Consider the following 20,845-nt stretch of genomic DNA (forward strand, 5'->3'; position numbering starts at 1 on the left):
TAACACCACGGTACTGTAAATATTCAGTGCATTACTTACTGAGTGAAAATGTTCTTGCTTTTAAGCACACATACTAATGCAGGAAAATTAAGTAACTAAATGCATTTGAAATATGCCAACACAAAATTTAGTTATAATTGTGCTATTTTAATCGGGACTAATTCATCTCTCCAAAATGAAAGTTTCCTTGCCTCAACCGCATTTAATTGGACTCGCCATGGTGCTTCACTGGTTTTCTGGTTATACATCCTTGAAAGCAAGTTTTTCACATAGAGCAATTTCAAAATATTTACTCATAAATTTTAATGAAAAAATCCCTGTAGCACATGAGTCATGGTTGTTGAATACCTGAAGCTACTCTTTTCTTATAAAGAAAAACACTGAAATTTTTAAATAATGCTGTCTGATACTACTGATTGTTACATCATTTAAATTCTTTTCAATTCATATTCATTAAGACTAAGCCAAATATATACACATCCACGGGCTTCCTGGGTGGTGTTAGTGGTAAAGAACTCGCCTGCCAATGCAGGAGACATAAGAGAGGTGGGTCCCTTCCCTCCCTTGGGAAGATCCCCTGGAGGAGAGCATGGTGACCTTCCAATATTCTTGCCTGGAGAATCTCATGGTTTTGCAGTCAGCCACGACTGAAGTGACTTAGCATGCACACACACCTACACATGCACACACTCTGCTGTCTTCATTTCTTTATCTTAGTGGCAAAACTTGACATATTAGTAGTCTCTCAAAAAAAAAAATCTCGTAAATTTCTTGAAAAAAATTCTGATTTTTTTTTTTTTTAACTGCAGGAAACACAAAGGTTCCCAGTTGTAAAAATGAATGATGAACTCACTGGATAGACTATATTCAAAGCAGGTTCAAAATTCTAAAATTTTGGTCTCACTGCTTATATTCTAATCTCTGAGCTTCCCCAAATGTTCCAGGTCACTTGTTTATGCAATTATCTCTTATCAAGCATTAGTATATCCAATATTCTGCTTGTCTAACCTTATCAAACAACCTCAGCTTTAAAAATCTTCATTCACTGTTCCCCATTATCTAATGTATAAAATTATGATTCTTTAATGTGATGTATCTGCCCTTTAATCTCTGTCCCTAATTTAAGAGCCTGGTTTCATATCTAACTACTTCATGTGAGATGCCCTGTGTTCTATTCATACTGGCATATCATCACACCCATAAAAATATATTTCTCATATTTGATTACAAGATAAAAAGGCAATTATAGGATATAAGCAGAAAAACAGACAAGAAGAAAAATTTTATATTGAAGCAAACAAGAACAATAAAATAGGATAAATGTAGGACTATAGTAATTATGTAGATGTGTGTACACAATAATGTTATAACCTGGGTAGAGAATAGAACCACATGAACTCTTAGTTTTGATCACAAGAAATAAAAATATATACTAAATACTTGAGAAAGCTGAAGTTTTTCTGGGCATTCAAATCTAAATGCAATTCTATAGTATTAATGGAAAATCTCTTTGAAGAAGTTTGGGAAGTCCTCACAGTTTGACATGTATGGATTCGACATACAGTAAGGACACTTTGCTAAATAGAAACTTCTCATTTTGTGGAAATATTAATTTGAATAACTTTTGGGAAATTTTTCAAGTGGTAAATTTGGTTTATGGAACTGAATTATCTAGGTTTTGAGTGAGTCTAAGTGAGGAACTTACATTTCTTTTTTCTATTTGCCTTTATATGTGCATTTACTAGGAAAACAGTGATTTCTTAAAATGTGCCCAAATTAATGTAACTGTCATGAATATCATGTCATGTTCTTTGTAACTGACCTAGTAATGCTTTTCATTGCAAATGAAAGTATTATTTTAAAATGCAATACAATGAAGGAAAATTGTGCATTCCAAACAAATCTATCCTAATGGTTACATGTATAATATGGCTTGATCTTTAGACAAAATAATTAACATGGAAGCAGTATACTATCATTTCATCCTCCACAGATACCAATAAAGTTAATATTTATCACCTACATATCAGAAATACATATCAGAAATATGTTTCTGACTCATGTGTTTATATTAGATGGCTTGGTGCTGATTTACTCTTAAGTCCAGGTTATGAAATGGCAAAAAGTAATACTTGGATGGAATCAGGAGTGAACATAAAGGAGAATAATGGGTAACTCTAAAGCTGGCAAGTTACCCAGTAAGGAATCAACAGGAGAGAGTTATTTTTATCATTATCATCATTAATATCTTCATTTGCTATCGAGACTGGAAACTTATTTGTAAGGACTCTTTATGTGGAAACATTTAGTAACAAATCCTCAATAATCATATATTCTCTTCAGTATTAGCGATTTCTTACTTCTGGCACTGAGCAAAGCAGTTTAAAACATAACATTTAATATTCATAAAACATTTGGAGCTAATTATTAACATCTCACCAATTGTAAAGTGAATATTTATTATAAGGTCTTATTTTTCTAGATGTAATACTAGTAAATACCATCATACCATCAAGTACATCTATGGTATTTACTGTATACCAGATACTCTCCTGAATATTTTGTGTAAATTGACCTAAGTTAATCCTCATAACAAACTAATCAAATAGTTAATTTTATTAACTTCATTTTACAAATGAGAATATTGAGGCAAACAAAGAACATAAATTATTTTCCAGAGTCATATGTGGGGAAATGAATTATATAATAAACACATCATCAAAAAATATTATTGTATTTTCTGATCTTCTTTTATAAGATAGACTTCAAAAGTTATAATGACTAATAATAATGGCTAAGGCTTGTAGCTTTGGCTTCTTCTATATTTTAAAGGAATTTATTTTGACTTTGCATGATTCCATGTGATATTGAGGTTGTTTTTTTATAAAGGTCTACTATATTAAGATCATTTTAATGCAAATATTTAGTATAAATATTTAATAAGTGTGAATATTTTTATCTATCTTTATCTATTATTGTCATTTAATATTTTAATATTGTCAATATCATTTTTAATATTATTGTCATCTAACATTTTAATCTAATTTGTCATTAAATGATAATTTTGTCATTTATGTCTTTTTTTTTGAAATTTTAATGGATTATGTTTCTGGTTGTTTTATGCATGTTATTTCTTCATTGTAAAACTAAAACCTATTTAATTATGACTTCCCTTGTGTATCAGCAGGTAAAGAATCTGCCTGGAATGCAGGAGACCTGGGTTCGATCCCTGGGTTGGGACGATCCTCTGGAGAAGGGAAAGGCTACCCATTCCAGTAATCCGACCTGGAGAATTCCATGGACTGTATAGTTTATGTGGTCACAAAGAGTTGGATACGACTGAGTGACCTTCACTTTAGTCTTTCTTTTCATTACTGCATTCAATTTACTAATATTTGTCTATAATTTTTTGAGATAAACTTTATATGTAATTTTTTGTTTTACAATTTGTATTATCTCAGTCAGATCTTACTATTAATAAATTAAGAGATGTCTCTTCCATGTTTTATCCCTGTTGTATGATTTTAAAAAAATTTAAACAAATTTTGAAGTATGTGATTTTTAACATTTATAAAGTAATGTGGGCTTGATTGCTTCTTTAGTGGCAGGTACTTAATGTTAAAATATTGTTTGTAGCCTATTCAAATATATACCTTTTGTAGAACTAATAGCTTATGTTACTAGAAAATTAAATTCATTGATTTGTTGTTGTTCAGTTGATCAGTGGTGTCTGACTATTTGTCACCCCATGGATTACAGCGAACCAGGCTTATCTTTCACTCATTACAGGTTTTAAAATTTGATGTCACATAATTGCACATGTACTCTCATTATTAATTTAGTTTTCTTTCTTTCTTCTTCTTTTTTTAATTTTTGTTGTGTTTCATATATTGGGATATTTTTTGTTTCTCTGTGTTTTTCTTAACCTGACATCTCATCATTTTATTTATTTTTTGATAGTTTAAAAACTCCTTGTCTGATAATTCCACATCTTTGCCATATTTGAGTCTGTTTTTAAAGTTTTATTTTTTAATATCCTAGCATCTATATATATATTTTGTTGTTGTTGAGAGCTTGACATAATGTTTGGTAAAAAGAACTGAAGTAAACCAATCGTTAGATGAGTTTTTCATGTTTACCTGGCTAAGAAACATTGGCTCAGTTTATTTTTGCTGTTCTTGTAGGAAAAAGAGGCTAAACTTTCCTCTGATGATCTAACTTTTGCTGGTAGATTTCCCTAGAGGCTATTTCTTGTACAGAGTGTGAGCCTTGCACTTCCTTACAGATGTAATCCTCTCACGTGTAAAAGTCTTGCTTATGTGATGGCAAAGTGTGGAGGGAGGAGGAGCATTCTCCTATAATTAGATCTCAGTCTTTCAGTGAACTTGAGCCTCTTGAGACCTTCAGAAGTACTTCTTAGCTTCCCTACTTCCCAGCTACATGAGATAGAAAGTCTAGTAGGACCTGGAATTGGCTATTTCCCCTCCTTTATGTTCAAAACTACAGGGGTTCAAGTTGGGTATTTCCTTTTCTCCACATTAATTAGGCTCAAGAAAATTAATTTCTCTTGAACGCAGGCCTTTGTTAATGAGAAAATAATTCTTGAAGTTTATTTCACTTTGGTTATTTTCCCCTCTCCCTGCTGGAAGCACTAGGGAAATTTTCTTTGCTCTTCACCCTGAAAACTCAGTGCTAATTCTGGAGGTAAAAATCATGACTATGCATGTGGATATAACTCAAAGCTCGACACTCAATTTTTTTTCTATAATCCAAATTCAGTCAATAATACTTTAGTGTTCCTCCAAAGCTCTGACCTAAGGCCTCTCAAATGTGGCTTCACCTGTCTATAAGCTCTGAATCTCTGTATTCACTCTCTCTCCACTTTTCAGGGAAGAAGTTCACCTGTGACGTTAACAAGAACTACTGATTTCCAGTTTGTTCAGATTCTCTCATCTTTAGAGGATGGAGTGATTATTTTCATTTTTTTTATGACAAAGTAAAAATATCTCCTTTTAAGATGTGTATTAATGCTTTTTTTTTAGTATTTATTTCATTTGTTTATTTATTCAGCACTAATTATTTGCAATATTCTTATTCTGGCATTTGGATCACAGCTGTGACAACATTTCCCTGGAGCATTTTTCTTTTCCTCTTACAATTGGCCTCGACACTCGATGACTGTGGTTTACTTAGTCAGAACTATAGTCCTTTCCCTTTGGAAGGAGATGTTTTGACTCCTGCTCTATTTAGTAGGGACTAAGGAAAATTAGCGGAGGCGGCTGCGACCGGTGCACATAGCGCAGCCGAGAGGAGCTACCTCATGTCCGATGTCAGGGACAGAAGCCAGGAGGACCCCATGTCCTAGGGGCGGCAGTCAAGAGGACTTATCCCACATCCGAGGTCAGGGGCAGCAGCTGAGAGTGCCAGGCTCTGATGGCACAGGAACAGCAGAGAGGAGTTACCCCACGTCTGGGGTCAGGGGCGGCAGCCGGGAGGAGCTACCCCATGTCCAAGGAGCGGTGGCTACACGGGCGCAGGAGGGCCTAGAGGAGCTATTCCTCATTCAAGGTCAGGAGGGACGGCAGTGAGGAGATAACCATCGTCCAAGGAAAGGAGCAGCGCCTGTGCTTTGCTGGAGCAGCCGTGAGGAGATACCCCATGTCCAAGGTAAGAGAAACCCAAGTAAGATAGTAGGTGTTGCAAGAGGGCATCAGAGGGCAGACACACTGAAACCATACTCACAGAAAACTAGTCAATCTAATCACACTAGGACCACAGCCTTGTCTAACTCAATGAAACTAAGGCATGCCCGTGGGGCCACCAAGACGGGCGGGTCATGGTGGAGAGGTCTGACAGAATTTGGCCCACTGGAAAAGGGAATGTCAAACCACTTCAGTATTCTTGCCTTGAGAACCCCATGAACAGTATGAAAAGGCAAAATGATAGGATACTGAAAGAGGAACTCCTCAGGTCAGTAGGTGCCCAACATGCTACTGGAGATCAGTGGAGAAATAACTGCAGAAAGAATGAAGGGATGGAGCCAAAGCAAAAACAATACTCAGTTGTGGATGTGACTGATGATAGAAGCAAGGTCCGATGCTGTAAAGAGCAATATTGCATAGGAAACTGGAATGTCAAGATCATGAGTCAAGGCAAATTGGAAGTGGTCAAATAAGAGATGGCAAGAGTAAACGTCAACATTCTAAGAATCAGCGAACTCAAATGGACTGGAATGGGTGAATTTAACTCAGATGACCATTATATCTACTACTGTGGGCAGGACTTCCTCAGAAGAAATTGAGTAGCCATCATGGTGAACAAAAGAGACCGAAATGCAGTACTTGGATGCAATCTCAAAAACGACAGAATGATCTCTGTTCATTTCCAAAGCAAACCATTCAATACCACAGTAATCCAAGTCTATGCCCCAACCAATAACGCTGAAGAAACTGAAGTTGAACGATTCTATGAAGACCGACAAGACCTTTTAGAACTAACACCTAAAAAAGATATCCTTTTCATTACAGGGGATTGGAATGCAAAAGTAGGAAGTCAAGAAACACCTGGAGTAACAGGCAAATTTGGCCTTGGAATATGGAATGAAGCAGGGCAAAGACTAATAGAGTTTTGCCAAGAAAATGCACTGGTCATAGCAAAAATCCTCTTCCAACAACACAAGAGAAGACTCTATACATGGACATCACCAGATGGTCAACACCGAAATCAGATTGATTATATTCTTTGCAGCCAAAGATGGAGAAGCTCTATACAATCAACAAAAACAAGACCATGAGCTGACTGAAGCTCAGACCATGAACTCCTTATTGCCAAATTCAGACTGAAAATGAAGAAAGTAGGGAAAACCACTAGACCATTCAGGTATGACCTAAATCAAATCCCTTATGATTATACAGTGGAAGTGAGAAATAGATTTAAGGGCCTAGATCTGATAGATAGAGTACCTGATGAACTATGGACTGAGGTTTGTGACATTGTACAGGAGACAGGGATCAAGACCATCCCCAAGGAAAAGAAATGCAAAAAACAAAATGGCTGTCTGGGGAAGCCTTACAAATAGCTGTGAAAAGAAGAGAAGCGAAAAGCAAAGGAGAAAAGGAAAGATATAAGCATCTGAATGCAGAGTTCCAAAAAATAGCAAGAAGAGATAAGAAAGACTTCTTCAGTGATCAATGCAAAGAAATAGAGGAAAACAACAGAATGGGAAAGACTAGAGATCTCTTCAAGAAAATTAGAGATACCAAGGGAAGATTTCATTCAAAGATGGGCTCAATATAGGACAGAAATGGTATGGACCTAACAGAAGCAGAAGATATTAAGAAGAGGTGGCAAGAATACACAGAAGAATTGTACAAAAAGATCTTCATGACCCAGATAATCATGATGGTGTGATCACTGACCTAGAGCCAGACATCCTGGAATGTGAAGTCAAGTGGGCTTTGGAAAGCATCACTACGAACAAAGCTAGTGGAGGTGATGGAATTCTACTTGAGCTATTTCAAATCCTGAAAGATGATGCTGTGAAAGTGCTGCACTCAGTATGCCAGCAAATTTAGAAAACTCATCAGTGGCCACAGGACTGGAAAAGGTCAGTTTTCATTCCAATCCCAAAGAAAGGCAATGCCAAAGAATGCTCAAACTACCACACAATTGCACTCATCTCACACGCTAGTAAAGTAATGCTCAAAATTCTCCAAGCCAGGCTTCAACAATACGTGAATCGTGAACTTCCTGATGTTCAAGCTGGTTTTAGAAAAGGCAGAGGAACCAGAGATCAAATAGCCAACATCCGCTGAATCATCAAAAAAGCAAGTGAGTTCCAGAGAAATATCTATTTCTGCTTTATTGACTATGCCAAAGCCTTTGACTGTGTGGATCACAATAAACTGTGGGAAATTCTGAAAGAGATGGGAATACCAGACCACCTGACCTGCCTCTTGAGAAACCTGTATGCAGGTCGGAAAGCAACAGTTAGAACTGGACATGGAACAACAGACTGGTTCCAAATAGGAAAAGGAGTAGTTCAGGGCTGTATATTGTCACGCTGCTTATGTAACTTCTATGCAGAGTACATCATGAGAAACGCTGGACTGGAAGAAACACAAGCTGGAATCAAGATTGCCGGGAGAAATATCAATCACCTCAGATATGCAGATGACACCACCCTTATAGCAGAAAGTGAAGAGGAACTAAAAAACCTATTGATGAAAGTGAAAGAGGAGAGTGAAAAAGTTGGCTTAAACTCAACATTCAGAAAACAAAGATCATGGGCTCTGGTCCTATCACTTCATGGGAAATAGATGGGGAGACAGTGAAAACAGTGTCAGACCTTATTTTTTTGGGTTCCAAAATCACTGCAGATGGTGACTGCAGCCATGAAATTAAAAGATGCTTACTCCTTGGAAGGAAAGTTATGGCCAACCTAGATAGCATATTGAATAGCAGTGACATTACTTTGCCAACAAAGGTCCATCTAGTCAAGGCTATGGTTTTTCCTGTGGTCATGTATGGTTGTGAGAGTTGGACTGTGAAGAAAGCTTAGCACCAAAGAATTGATGCTTTTGAACTCTGGTGTTGGAGAAGATCCTTGAGAGTCCCTTGGGCTGCAAGGAGATCAAACCAGTCCATTCTGAAGATCAGCCCTGGGATTTCTTAGAAAGGAATGATGCTAAAGCTGAAACTCCAGTACTTTAGCCACCTCATGTGAAGAGTTGACTGATTGGAAAAAACTCTGATACTGGGAGGGATTGGGGGCAGGAGAAGAAGGGGACGACAGAGGATGAGATGGCTGGATGGCATCACTGACTGGATGGACATGAGTCTGAGTGAACTCCGGGAGTTGCTGATGGACAGGGAGGGCTGGCATGCTGCGATTCATGGGGTCTCAAAGTGTTGGACACGACGAGGGACTGAACTGAACTCAACTGAAGGAAAATGAGGTCATGGAGATCTGGGCAAGTCTAGGATTTAACATGTAAATACCAACGTAATTTTTATTCTAGCTCAATTGTTATACAACTTGATGAACTGGATTACATGTATGCAAAGACGACTCACAGACAAATTTTAATGTACATGGAAAAGAGGAAAATTGCTGATCTGCTCTCTCAATTTTGATATTATAAAATTATAAAAATATGCCTAATGTAACAACAGAATTGCATTGGAAAATATATGAAGTTATTCCAATACAATGGATAGATGAGATGACCGTTATGAAATAAATAATCTGAAGGAAATAAGTAACATGAAAAAGCATTTTCAAGAAGCCTAACCAAATACTATTTTTCAAAGCTTCCTTCTTGTCTTCTCATGCAATCTGATACACTACATGCAATACAATTTGATTTTTAAAAATGTGGATGGTATAGCCAAGTCCTAAGTGTTGCTTCAAAATTGGCACAGGTTCAATGCAGAAAATTCTCTTGGGTGATACCTTTTGCCCCTGCCACACAACCATTTACATAGTGATCTGTGGCTAAAAATTCAGAATATTCATGTTTTTCCAACTATGACAATCTTTTCTAAAACATATTTATGAGTTCTTTCTGAAGAACATTTACAAAAATAACTATGGCTACTAGTTAATAGATATTTGAAAAGTCTGTAATACATTTTTCTTACAGTCATAAGTAATACCTGCCATATGAAAGAAAAGGAAATGAGAAAGAGTAGGTGTATTAAATATAGGTCATATATAATGTTTTTAATTAAATTCAATCATTAATACAAACAAAATAAAGTGTGAAAAACATAAGTGAAGCAAAGTCTAGAGCCAATAATTATTTACCTAAAGCTCTAGATATCACATTGTATACTTTAAAAAATTTTAAATATCAATCCATTTTTAAATAAACACATCATGGTTTTAAAAGCACTGTCAAATACCCAGAGTTTGGAAAAATTAAAATAGGAAAGGAACATGCTACTGAAAATTACAGCAAATTCTTACTAATCCCAGAAGAAATTTTTCCATGCAAGGTCTCTGCAAAGGTTATACTGGGGTTTGCCAATGTTCAACACTACCTACTTTTCACTGACAGGCAGTATCAGGGTAGCCTGTCCTTGGAAATGTAGCAGAAGTTGAATATAAATGCCCAAGGGTTGTTCCTGGTGCAATAGCTTGTTTAGTTAAAGCAACAATTCTTCCCATAAATATATTTATAACCTTGGTCTGTCAACATCAGTATAGTCTCCACAATATGTCAGTTTTTGGAGAAAATAAAAACATAACTAAAATTCTTGCAAGCCCTGACTATGAAATATATTACAACTTTTGTAATCAAACCTTCTACATTTTATTTGCTTCACTTGAATTCTTGTGGTCATCAAATCACAAAACTACTCTCCATAATTAAAAAAAAAAGTGGCATCATTAAATGTATATTCAAGGTATTATATTACTTGAATTAAAATGTGTTTTCTTGTCTTGACATTTTTCCATGAGAAGTTAGCTAACATTACCCTAGGAGGTATTATCTATAAATGTTAAATAAACTTTTCTTCCTGGATGCTTTTTTGCAATTTAAAAAGATCAATCAATTATATAAAAACTTTTGCTAAAAGCAAAATATCCTAATATGAAATAAAGCTTGCGGCATGTTCAAATTGCAGTACCTGGTAAGGCAAAGAAAACTGATTAAGTATTATTTTGCCTTTGTCAGAAAGACTCTTAAATGTATTATTTCAATTGATTTTCTTTATGAATTTTTTATTAAACATTTGCAATTTATATTCATAAGTTCTCTGCATGAAGATAATTTTCTTAGTGAAAAGTAATCAGTTAACTCATGAGAATATAACAATAAAAAATAAACCACAATCTTCATAGAGCCTACCTCCCAGTGGTGGGAGGCCAGAAAACACCTATAATACACATGTAAAATACATTCTAGCCCCACAACTAATTTTTACTTTCTACACTTTTTTTTCATCTATGCCATCTGACCACTGGCTGAAGTTAGTAACCTAGTTTTGCATTATTGAACCTGAAAAACTGATACTCGTTGCAATATCGTGATAAATTTAAGCAGTTCTTTTGAAATTTTTGCCTTCACTCTAGGAATCTCTGCTTTTTCAAGACAAGTGATTCATTAATCTTCTTTGTTTAAATTTATTTATTTTTAACTAGAGGATAATTGTTTTACAAAATTGTGTTGGTTTCCGCCATACATCAACATGAATCAACCGTAGGTAAATACATGTCCTCTCCCTCTTGAGCTTCCCACCCACCTTCTATCTCTTCCCATCCCTCTAGATTGTCACAAAGACCAGATTGGAGCAGCCTGAATCATACAGAAATTTCACTGGCAATCTATTTTGTATATGAAAATACATATGTCTCAGGGTTATTCTCTCAATTTGTCCCACTCTCTCATCCCCCTATTGTGTCCACAAGTCTGACCCATATTCCTGTGTCTTGAGTGCTGCTTTGCAGATAGGTTCATCAGTATCATTTTTCTAGATTCTGTTTGTATGTGTGTGTGTGTGTGTATGTGTGTGTGCATGTGTGTGTCGCTCAGTCAGTCATGTCTGACTCTTTGCGACCACATGGATTGTACCTGGCAAGATTCCTCTGTCCATGGAATTCTTCAGGGAAGAATACTAGAGTTGATTGCCATTCCTTTCTTCAGGGGATCTTCCCGACCCAAGGATCAAACCTGGGTCTCCTGCACTGCAGGCAGACTCTTTACTGTCTGAGCCACTAAGGAAGTCCCTAGGTTCCATATATGTGTGTCAACACACAATATTTGTTTTTCTCTTTCTGACTTACTTCATTCTGTTGAACAGTGTCCAGGAGTCTCCACAGAGGTATGGGTCGACAGTGGCATGCCTCAGGGTCAGGGTCACTGAATACAACAGTTCAGGAAGGCACAACATGCTGGCATAAGTCCTTTTAAAGGAAGTCACCATTACCAGCATTTCACTACCATAGTTTGGCTTCATGCCAAACTACAGGGAGGGAACAAAGCCCCACCCATCAGCATAAAATCAGATTAAATATTTACTGAGCAGGGCCTTGACTGTGTGGATCACAATAAACTGTGGGAAATTCTGAAAGAGATGGGAATACCAGGCCACCTGACCTGCCTCTTGAGAAACCTATATGCAGGTCAGGAAGCAACAGTTAGAACTGGACATGGAACAACAGACTGGTTCCAAATAGGAAAAGGAGTACGTCAAGGCTGTATATTGTCACGCTGCTTATGTAACTTATATGCAGAGTATATCATGAGAAACGCTGGGCTGGAAGAAGCACAAGCTGGAATCAAGATTGTGGGGAGAAATATCAATAGCCTCAGATATGCAGATGGCACCACCCATATGGCAGAAAGTGAAGAGGAACTAAAAAGCCTCTTGATGAAAGTGAAAGAGGAGAGTGAAAAGTTGGCTTAAAGCTCAACATTCAGAAAACAAAGATCATGGCATCTGGTCCCATCACTTCATGGCAACTAGACGGGGAAACAGTGGAAACAGTGTCAGACTTTATTTTTGGGGGCTCCAAAATCACTGCAGATGGTGATTGCAGCCATGAAATGAAAAGACACTTACTCCTTGGAAGGAAAGTTATGACCAACCTAGATAGCATATTCAAAAGCAGAGACATTACTTTGCCAACAAAGGTCCGTCTAGTCAAGGCTATGGTTTTTCCAGTGGTCATGTATAGATGTGAGAGTTGGACTGTGAAGAAAGCTGAGCACTGAAGAATTGATGCTTTTGAACTGTGGTGTTGGAGAAGACTCTTGAGAGTCCCTTGGACTGCAAGGAGATTCAACCAGTCCATTCTGAAGGAGATCAGTCCTGGGCGTTCTTTGGAAGGAATGATGCTAAAGCTGAAACTCCAGTACTTTGGCCACCTCATGCGAACAGTTGACTCATTGGAAAAGACTCAGATGCTGGGAAGGATTGGAGGCAGAAGGGGATAACAGAGGATGAGATGGTTGGATGGCATCACTGACTCAATGGACATGAGTTTGGGTGAACTCTGGGAGTTGGTGATGGACAGGGAGGCCTGGCGTACTGCAATTCATGGGGTCGCAAAGAATCGGACACGACTGAGCAACTGAACTAAACTGAACTGTACTGAGCAGGGCCCTGCCCACCAGAGTAAAACCCAGGTCACCCTACAGACAGATCCTCCCATCAGAAAGTTTCCACAAGGCTCTTATCCTCATCTATCAGTGGGCAGAGAGAATGTAAACCACAATTACAGAAAACTAACCAAAACTGATCACATGATTCACAGCCTTGTCAAACTATATGAAACAATAAGCCATGCCACATAGAGCCACCCAAGATGGACAGGTCATGGTTGAGAGTTCTGACAAAACATGGTCCACTAGAGAAGGAAATGGCAAACCACTTCAGTATTCCTGCCTTGAGAACACCATGAATAGTATGAAAATGCAAAAGCATATGACACTGAAAGATGAACTCCCTGGTCAGTAGGTGGCAAAATATTATTGGAGCAGAACAGAGAAATAGCTCCAGAAGGAAGGAAGGGCCTGAGTTACAGTGGAAACAGCACCCAGTTGTGGATGTGTCTGGTGGTGAAAGTCAAGTGGGATGCTGTAAAGAACAATATTGCATAGGAATCTGGAATGTTAGGTTTATGAATCAAGGTAAATTGGAAGTGATCAAACAAGAGATGACAAGAGTGAACATCATTTTAGGAATCTGTGAAGTAAAATGGACAGTAATGGGTGAATTTAGTTCAGATGACAATAAAATCCACAACTGTGGGCAAGAACATCTTTGAAGAAATGGAGTAATCCTCAAAGTCAACAAAAGAGTGAAATGCATTACTTGGGTGCAACCTTAAAAATGACAGAATGATCTCCATTTTGTTTCAAGGCAAACCATTCAGTATCACAGTAATCTAAGTCTATGTCACAATCATTTATGCCAAAGAAGCTGAAGATGAAAGGTTCTCTGAAGACCTACAAGACCTTCTAGAACTAACACCAAAAAAAAGATGTCCTTTCTAATCACAGAGGACTCGAATGCAAAAGTAGGAAGTTAAGAGACACCTGGAGTAACAGGCAAGCATGGCCTTGGAGTACAAAAAGAAGCAGGGCAAAGGTTAACAGAGTTTTGCCAAGAGAACGCATTGGTCATAGCACACACCCTCTTCCAACAACACAGCAGACAACTCAACACATGGACATTACCAATGGTCAATACCGAAATCATGCTGGTATATACTTTGTAGCCAAAGACGGAGAAGCTCTAAAGAGTCAACAAAAACAAGACTGGGAGCTGACTGTAGCTCATATCATAAACTTCTTATTGCAAAATTCAGACTTAAATTGAAGAAAGTAGGGAAAACCACTAGATTATTCAGGTATGACATAAATCAAATCCCTTATGATTATACAGTGAAAATGACAAATAGATTCAAGGGATTAGATCTGATAGACCGAATGTCTGAAGAAGTATGGATGGAAGTTCATTATATTGTACAAGAGACAGTGATCAAAATGATCTACAAGAAAAAGAAATGCAAAAAGGCAAAATGGTTGTCTGAGGAGGCCTTACAAATAGCTATGAAAAGAAGAGAAGCAAAAGGCAAAGGAGAAAGAGATATACCCATCTGAATGCAGAATTCCAAAGAATAGCAAAGAGAGATAAAAGACCTTTGTAAGTGATCAATGCCAGGAAATAGAGGAAGTAATAGAATGAGAAAGACTAGAGATCTCTTCAAGAAAATTAGACACATCAAGGGCACACTTCATGCAAAGATGAGCACAATAAAGGACAGAAATGTTACAGACCTAACAGAAGCTGAAGATATTAACAAGAGATGGCAAGAATACACAGAAGAACTATATAAAAAAAGATCTTCATGACCCAGATAACCATGATGGTGTAATCACTAATCTAGAGAGAGACACCCTGGAGTTCTAAGTCAAGTGAGCTTTAGGAAGCAACACTACAAACAAAGCTAGTGGAGGTGATGGAATTCCAGCTGAAGTATTTCAGATCCTAAACCATGATGCAGCTAAAGTGCTACACTCAATATTCCAGCAAATTTGGAAAACTCATCAGTCACCACAGGACTGGAAAAGGTCAGTTTTCATTCCAATCCCAAAAAAGGCAATGCCAAAGAATGTTCAAGCTGCTGCACAATGGCACTCATATTAAACCCTAACAAAGTAATGCTCACAATTCTCCAAGCTTGACTTCAACAGTACGTGAAATGAGAACTTCAGATGTTCAACCTGGATTTATAAAAGGCAGAGGAAACAGAGATCAAATTGCAAAAATCCATTGGATCATAGAAAAAGCAAGAGAATTGCAGGGAAAAAAAAATCTACTTCTGCTTTAATAACCATGCTGGTTTAAAACTCAACATTCAAAAAACTAAGATCATGGCATCAGTCCCATAACTTCATGGTAAACAGATGGGGAAACAATGGAATCAGTGACAAACTTTGCTTTCTTGGGCTCCAAAATCACTGCAAATTGTGACTGCAGCCATGAAATTAAGACGCTTACTCTTTCGAAGAAAAGTTAAGACCAAAACATAGACATAACTTTGCCAACAAAGGTCCATCTAGTCAAGGCTATGTGTTTTCCAGTAGTCATGTATGGATGTGAGAGCTGGAGTATAAAGAAAGCTGAGCACTGGAGCATTGATGATTTTGAACTGTGGTGTTGGAGAAGACCCTTGAGAGTCTCTTGGATTGCAAGGAGATCAAACCAGTCAATTCTAAAATAAATCAGTCCTAAATATTTATTGGGAGGACTGATGCTGAGGCTGAAACTCTAATACTTTGGCCACCTGATGTGAAGAGCTGACTCATTTGAAAATGTCCTGATGCTGGAAAATGTGAAGGCGGGAGGAAAACGCGATGATAGGGAACAAGGTGGTAGATGAAATCATTGATTCAATGGACATGAGTTTGAGCTCCAGGAGATGGTGAAGGACTGTGAAGCCTGGCAAAATCCATGTGGTCGGATAGAGTTGGACATGACTGAGCAACTGTACAACAAATGTCATTCACCTTATTAGAACTGAGCCTAATGCTTTCCTTTTTATAACTGAGTAATATTCCATTGTGTATATGTACCACATCTTCTTTTTCCATTCAACTGTCAATGGACATCTAGGTTGCTTTGAATTTTTCAGGCAAGAATACTGAAGTGTGTTGTCATCTCCTTCTCCAGGGGATCTGTCTGACCCAGGGATCAAATCTGGGTCTCCTGCATTGCAGGCAGATTCCTTACTGTCTGAGCCTCCAGGGAAGCCTTTCTATATTCTAGTTGCTATAAATAGTGCTGCAATGATCGTTGAGGTTCAGTTCAGTTCAGATCAGTTCAGTGGCTCAGTCAGGTCTGACTCTTTGTGACCCCATGAACTGCAGCATGCCAGGCTTCCCTGTCCATCATCAACTCCCAGGCCTTGATGTCTATCAAGTCGATAACGCCATCCAAACATCTCATCCTCTGTCATCCTGTTCGCCTCCTGCCTTCAATCTCTCCTAGGGTCTTTTCCTAGGGTCTTTTTCAATAAGTCAGTTCTCTGCATCAGGTGGCCAAACTGTTGGAGCATCCGCTTCAGGATCATTCCTTCCACTAAATATTCAGGACTGATTTCTTTAGGACTGACTGATTTGATGTTCAGACTTGACTCTCAAAAGTTTTCTCCACACCACAACAATTTCAAAAGCAACAATTCTTCAGCACTCAGCTTTCTTTATGGTCTAAGTCTCATATCCATCCTTGACTACTGGAAAAACAATAGCTTGGACTAGATGAACCTTTGTTGGCAAAGTAATGTTTCTGTTTTTTAATATGTTGTATAGGTTTGTCATAGCTTTTCTTCCAAGGAGAAAGGGTTTTAAATTTCATGGCTGCAGTCACCTTCAGCAGTGATTTTGAAGCCCAAGAAAATAAAGCCCATCACTGTTTCCATTGTTTCCCCATCTATTTGCCATGAAGTGATAGGATTGGATGCCATGATCTTCATTTCAGCTTTTTATTCTCCTCTTTCACCTTAATTAAGAGGCTCTTCAGTTCCTCTTCACTTTCTGCTATAAGGGTTGTGTTATCTGCAAATCTGAGGTTATTGATATTTCTCCCGGCAATCTTGATTCCAACTTATGCTTTATCCAACCCTGCATTTCACTTGATGTACTCTGTATATAAGTTAAATAGCAGGGTAACAATATACAGCCTTGAAGTACTCCTTTCCCAGTTTGGAATCAGTTCATGTTCCATGTCTGGTTCTAACTGTTGATTCTTGACCTGCATACATCTTTCTCAAGAGGCAGGTAATGTGGTTTGGTATTCCCATCTCTTTAAGAAGTCTCCATTGTTAGTGATCCACACAGTTAAAAGCTTTAGCATAGTGAATGAAGCAGAAATAGATGTTTTTCTGGAACTGTCTTGCTTTTTTGATGATCCAACGTATGTTAGCAATTTGATCTCTGATTCCTAACTCTTTTCTAAATCCGGCTTGAACATCTGGTACTCTGAAAATTTTTTGGCATTGCCTTTCTTTGGGGTTGGCATGAAAACTGACCTTTTTCAGTTCTGTGGCCTCTACTGAGTTTTCCAAATGTCTTTGAAATGCGTCTTTTTCAGTTATGGTTTCCTTAGGTTATATGTGCAGTAGTGGGATTTGGGGGCCATACGGTTTATGGCCCCAAAAATTTATTTCTAATTTTTTAAGGTAACTCCATACTGTTCTCCATAGTGGCTGTTTCAATTTGCATTCCCACCAAAAGTGCAAGAAGGTTCCCTTTTCTCCAACCCTCTCCAGTATTTATTGTTTGTAAATTTTTTGATGATAGCCATTCTGACCAGAATGAGGTGATGTTTCATTTTAGTTTCAATTTGCATTTCTCTAATAATGAGCCATGTTGAGCATCTTTGGTTTACTACTCATCTGTATGTCTTTGGTGAAATATCTGGTTAGGTCTTCCGCCCACACTTTTACCTGTTTGTTTTTCTGGTATTGAGCTGCATGAGCTGCTCGTATATTTTGGAGAGTAATCCTTTGTCAATTGTTGCATTTGCTACTGTTTTCTCCTGTTCTATGGTTGTTTTTTTACCCTGTTTATCGTTTCCTTCACTGTGCAAAAGTCTTTAAGTTTGATTAGGTACTGTATTTTTATAATTAGATCCCATTTGTGTTTGTTTTTATTTCTATTACTCTAGAAGTTGCGTACAGTGGATCTTGCTGTAATTTATGTTAAAGAGTGTTCTGCCTGAGTTTTCCTCTAAGAGTTTTATAGTTTCTAGTCCTGTGTTTAGATCTTTAATCCATTTTGAGTTCAATTTTGTGTCTTGTGTTAGGAAGTATTCTACTCTTTTCTACATAGCTGTCCAGTTTTCCTAGCACCGATCATTGAAGAAACTATATTTTCTCCATTGTATATTCTTTCCTCATCAAAAATAAGGTGCCCATAGGTGTGTGTGTTTATCTCTAAGCTTTCTGTCATGTTTCATTGGTCTATATTTCTGTTTTTATGCTGGTACCAAACTATCTTGTTGACTATAGCTTTGTAGTACAGTCTGAAGTCAGGCAGGTTGATTCTGCCAGTTCCATTCTTCTTTCTCAAGACTGCTTTGGCTATTCAGGGTCTTTTGTGTTTCCATACAAATTGTGAAATTTCTTTGTTCTTGTTCTCTGAAAAATAGTATTGGTAGTTTCATATGAATTGCACTGAATCTATAGATTGCTTTGGGTAGTATAGTCTTTTTCACAATATTGATTCTTCTAATCCAGGAACATGGCATATCTCTCTGTTTGTGTTGTCTTTGATTTCTTTCTTCAGTATCTTATCGTTTTCTGCATAAAAGTCTTTTGTCTCTTTAGGTAGATTTATTCCTAGGCATTTTATTCTTTTTGTTGCAATGGTGAATGGAACTGTTTCTTTAATTTCTCTTCCTGACTTATCATTGTTAGTGTATGAGAATGCAAGGGATTTATGTGTATTAATTTCTATTCTGAAAATCTGCTATATTCACTGAGTAGCTCTAGTAATTTTCTGGTGGCCTCTTTAGGGATTTCTGTGTATAGTATCATGGAATCTGCAAACACTGAGAGTTTTACTTCTTCATTTCCAATCTGGATTCCTTTTATTTCTTTGTCTTTTCTGATTGCTATGGCTAGGACATCCAAAAGTATGTGGAATAACAGTGGTGAGAGTGGTCACCCTTGTCTTGTTCCTGATCTTAAGGAAAATGCTTTCAGTTTTTCACCATTGAGAATAATGTTTCTTGTGGGCTTGTTGTATCACCCATTTATGATAGAAACTCCCCAGAAAGTAGGCATAGAAGGAACATAACTCAACATAAGGGCCATATATGACAAACTGTTAATCTTCTATCTCTCTTATTCCTCCCTCTCTGGTTTTCCTTGCATTAACCCTTCCTCCTTGGTACTGCTCCCTGTGTTCAGAACTTTTTTCCTCCTCACTCTACATACACAACATAGGTGATGTCATTAACTCTCATGCCTCATTTTCAATCTATATTTTCCTAAGCAATACACTTCTATCCCTGTCCTGAAGCCAGAGATTTTCTATTCACTAGAGCCTCATCTCACGGCCCCTACTAAAACTCTTCTCTGTTCTACCCATTATTATCCCATAGGTAAATCTGACCCCTCCCTTTCCTCAGCCTCATTCCTTGAAGGTAGTCACTGACTAACATCCTTCCTACCTTATGTTTCTGTAATCCATTTACTTCCTACCATATAAGTTGGACTATCTCAGATCAGGCCACCAGTATCCCTCAGCTGGATCATATCATGTTAATATGTAGCTTCTTTGTACTAGTCTTTGCCTCTAGGCCTTTTCCACTTTTTTTTTTTTTTTTTTTTGCATTCCAATAGAGCTTTCAATGTAAATCTTGCTCCCATCATCTTTTCAGCCTGAAATTCTTTGGATATAGTCCAACTTCATTAAAACAGTTCATTAGCTGACACTGGTCATTTCTCTAGCTTCATCTCTTTTCATTTCTCTGATTTATAGGCTAATGTCCAGATGTACATATCTTTCATATATGAGTCTCCTTACAAGTACTTTCCTCTTCCTGGAATACATTTTTCCAACTCTTTCCACATATCTAATTCCTACTTAATGAAGTGTATGGCTGAAGAGTACAGAATTCGAATGCCAGACAAATCTGAACTCAAATATCAACTTTGTCATTTGTACTGCAATATAAGTTGGAATGGAGAAAGCAATGGCACCCCACTCCAGTACTCTTGCCTGGAAAATCCCATGGATGGAGGAGCCTGGTGGGCTGCAATCCATGGGGTCGCTAAGAGTCAGACACGACTGAGCGACTTCACTTTCACTTTTCACTTTCATGCATTGGAGAAAGAAATGGCAACCCATGCAGCATTCTTGCCTAGAGAATACCAGGGACGGGGGAGCCTGGTGGGCTGCTGTCTATAGGGTCGCACAGAGTTGGACACGACTGAAGCGACTTAGCAGCAGCAGCAGCAGCATGAGTTGGAAAAGATTCTGAGACTTTGTAAGACTTTAAAATGAGGATAATTATAGAACTTATTTGGTAGGGTTGTGGAAAGTGTTAAGTGTCTTAGGTATGTCAAGGTCTAAGTGCAGTGCCTTATGAAGGAGGACAAAATATGGCACTGCAAATATGCCACTTTGACATAAGGATTATTTTGAACTTAAGGCAACTGAAAAGCCACAGACACAGGAAGTGTTCTCTGCCATCTTTTGCTGCTGCTGCTGCTAAGTCGCTTCAGTCGTGTCCCACTCTGTGCGACCCCAGAGACGGCAGCCCAACAGGCTCTGCCCTTCCTGGGATTCTCCAGGCAAGAACACTGGAGTGGGTTGCCATT

Source organism: Bos mutus, chromosome 16, assembly GCF_027580195.1.
Source record: "Bos mutus isolate GX-2022 chromosome 16, NWIPB_WYAK_1.1, whole genome shotgun sequence".
Taxonomy (NCBI): Eukaryota; Metazoa; Chordata; class Mammalia; order Artiodactyla; family Bovidae; genus Bos; species Bos mutus.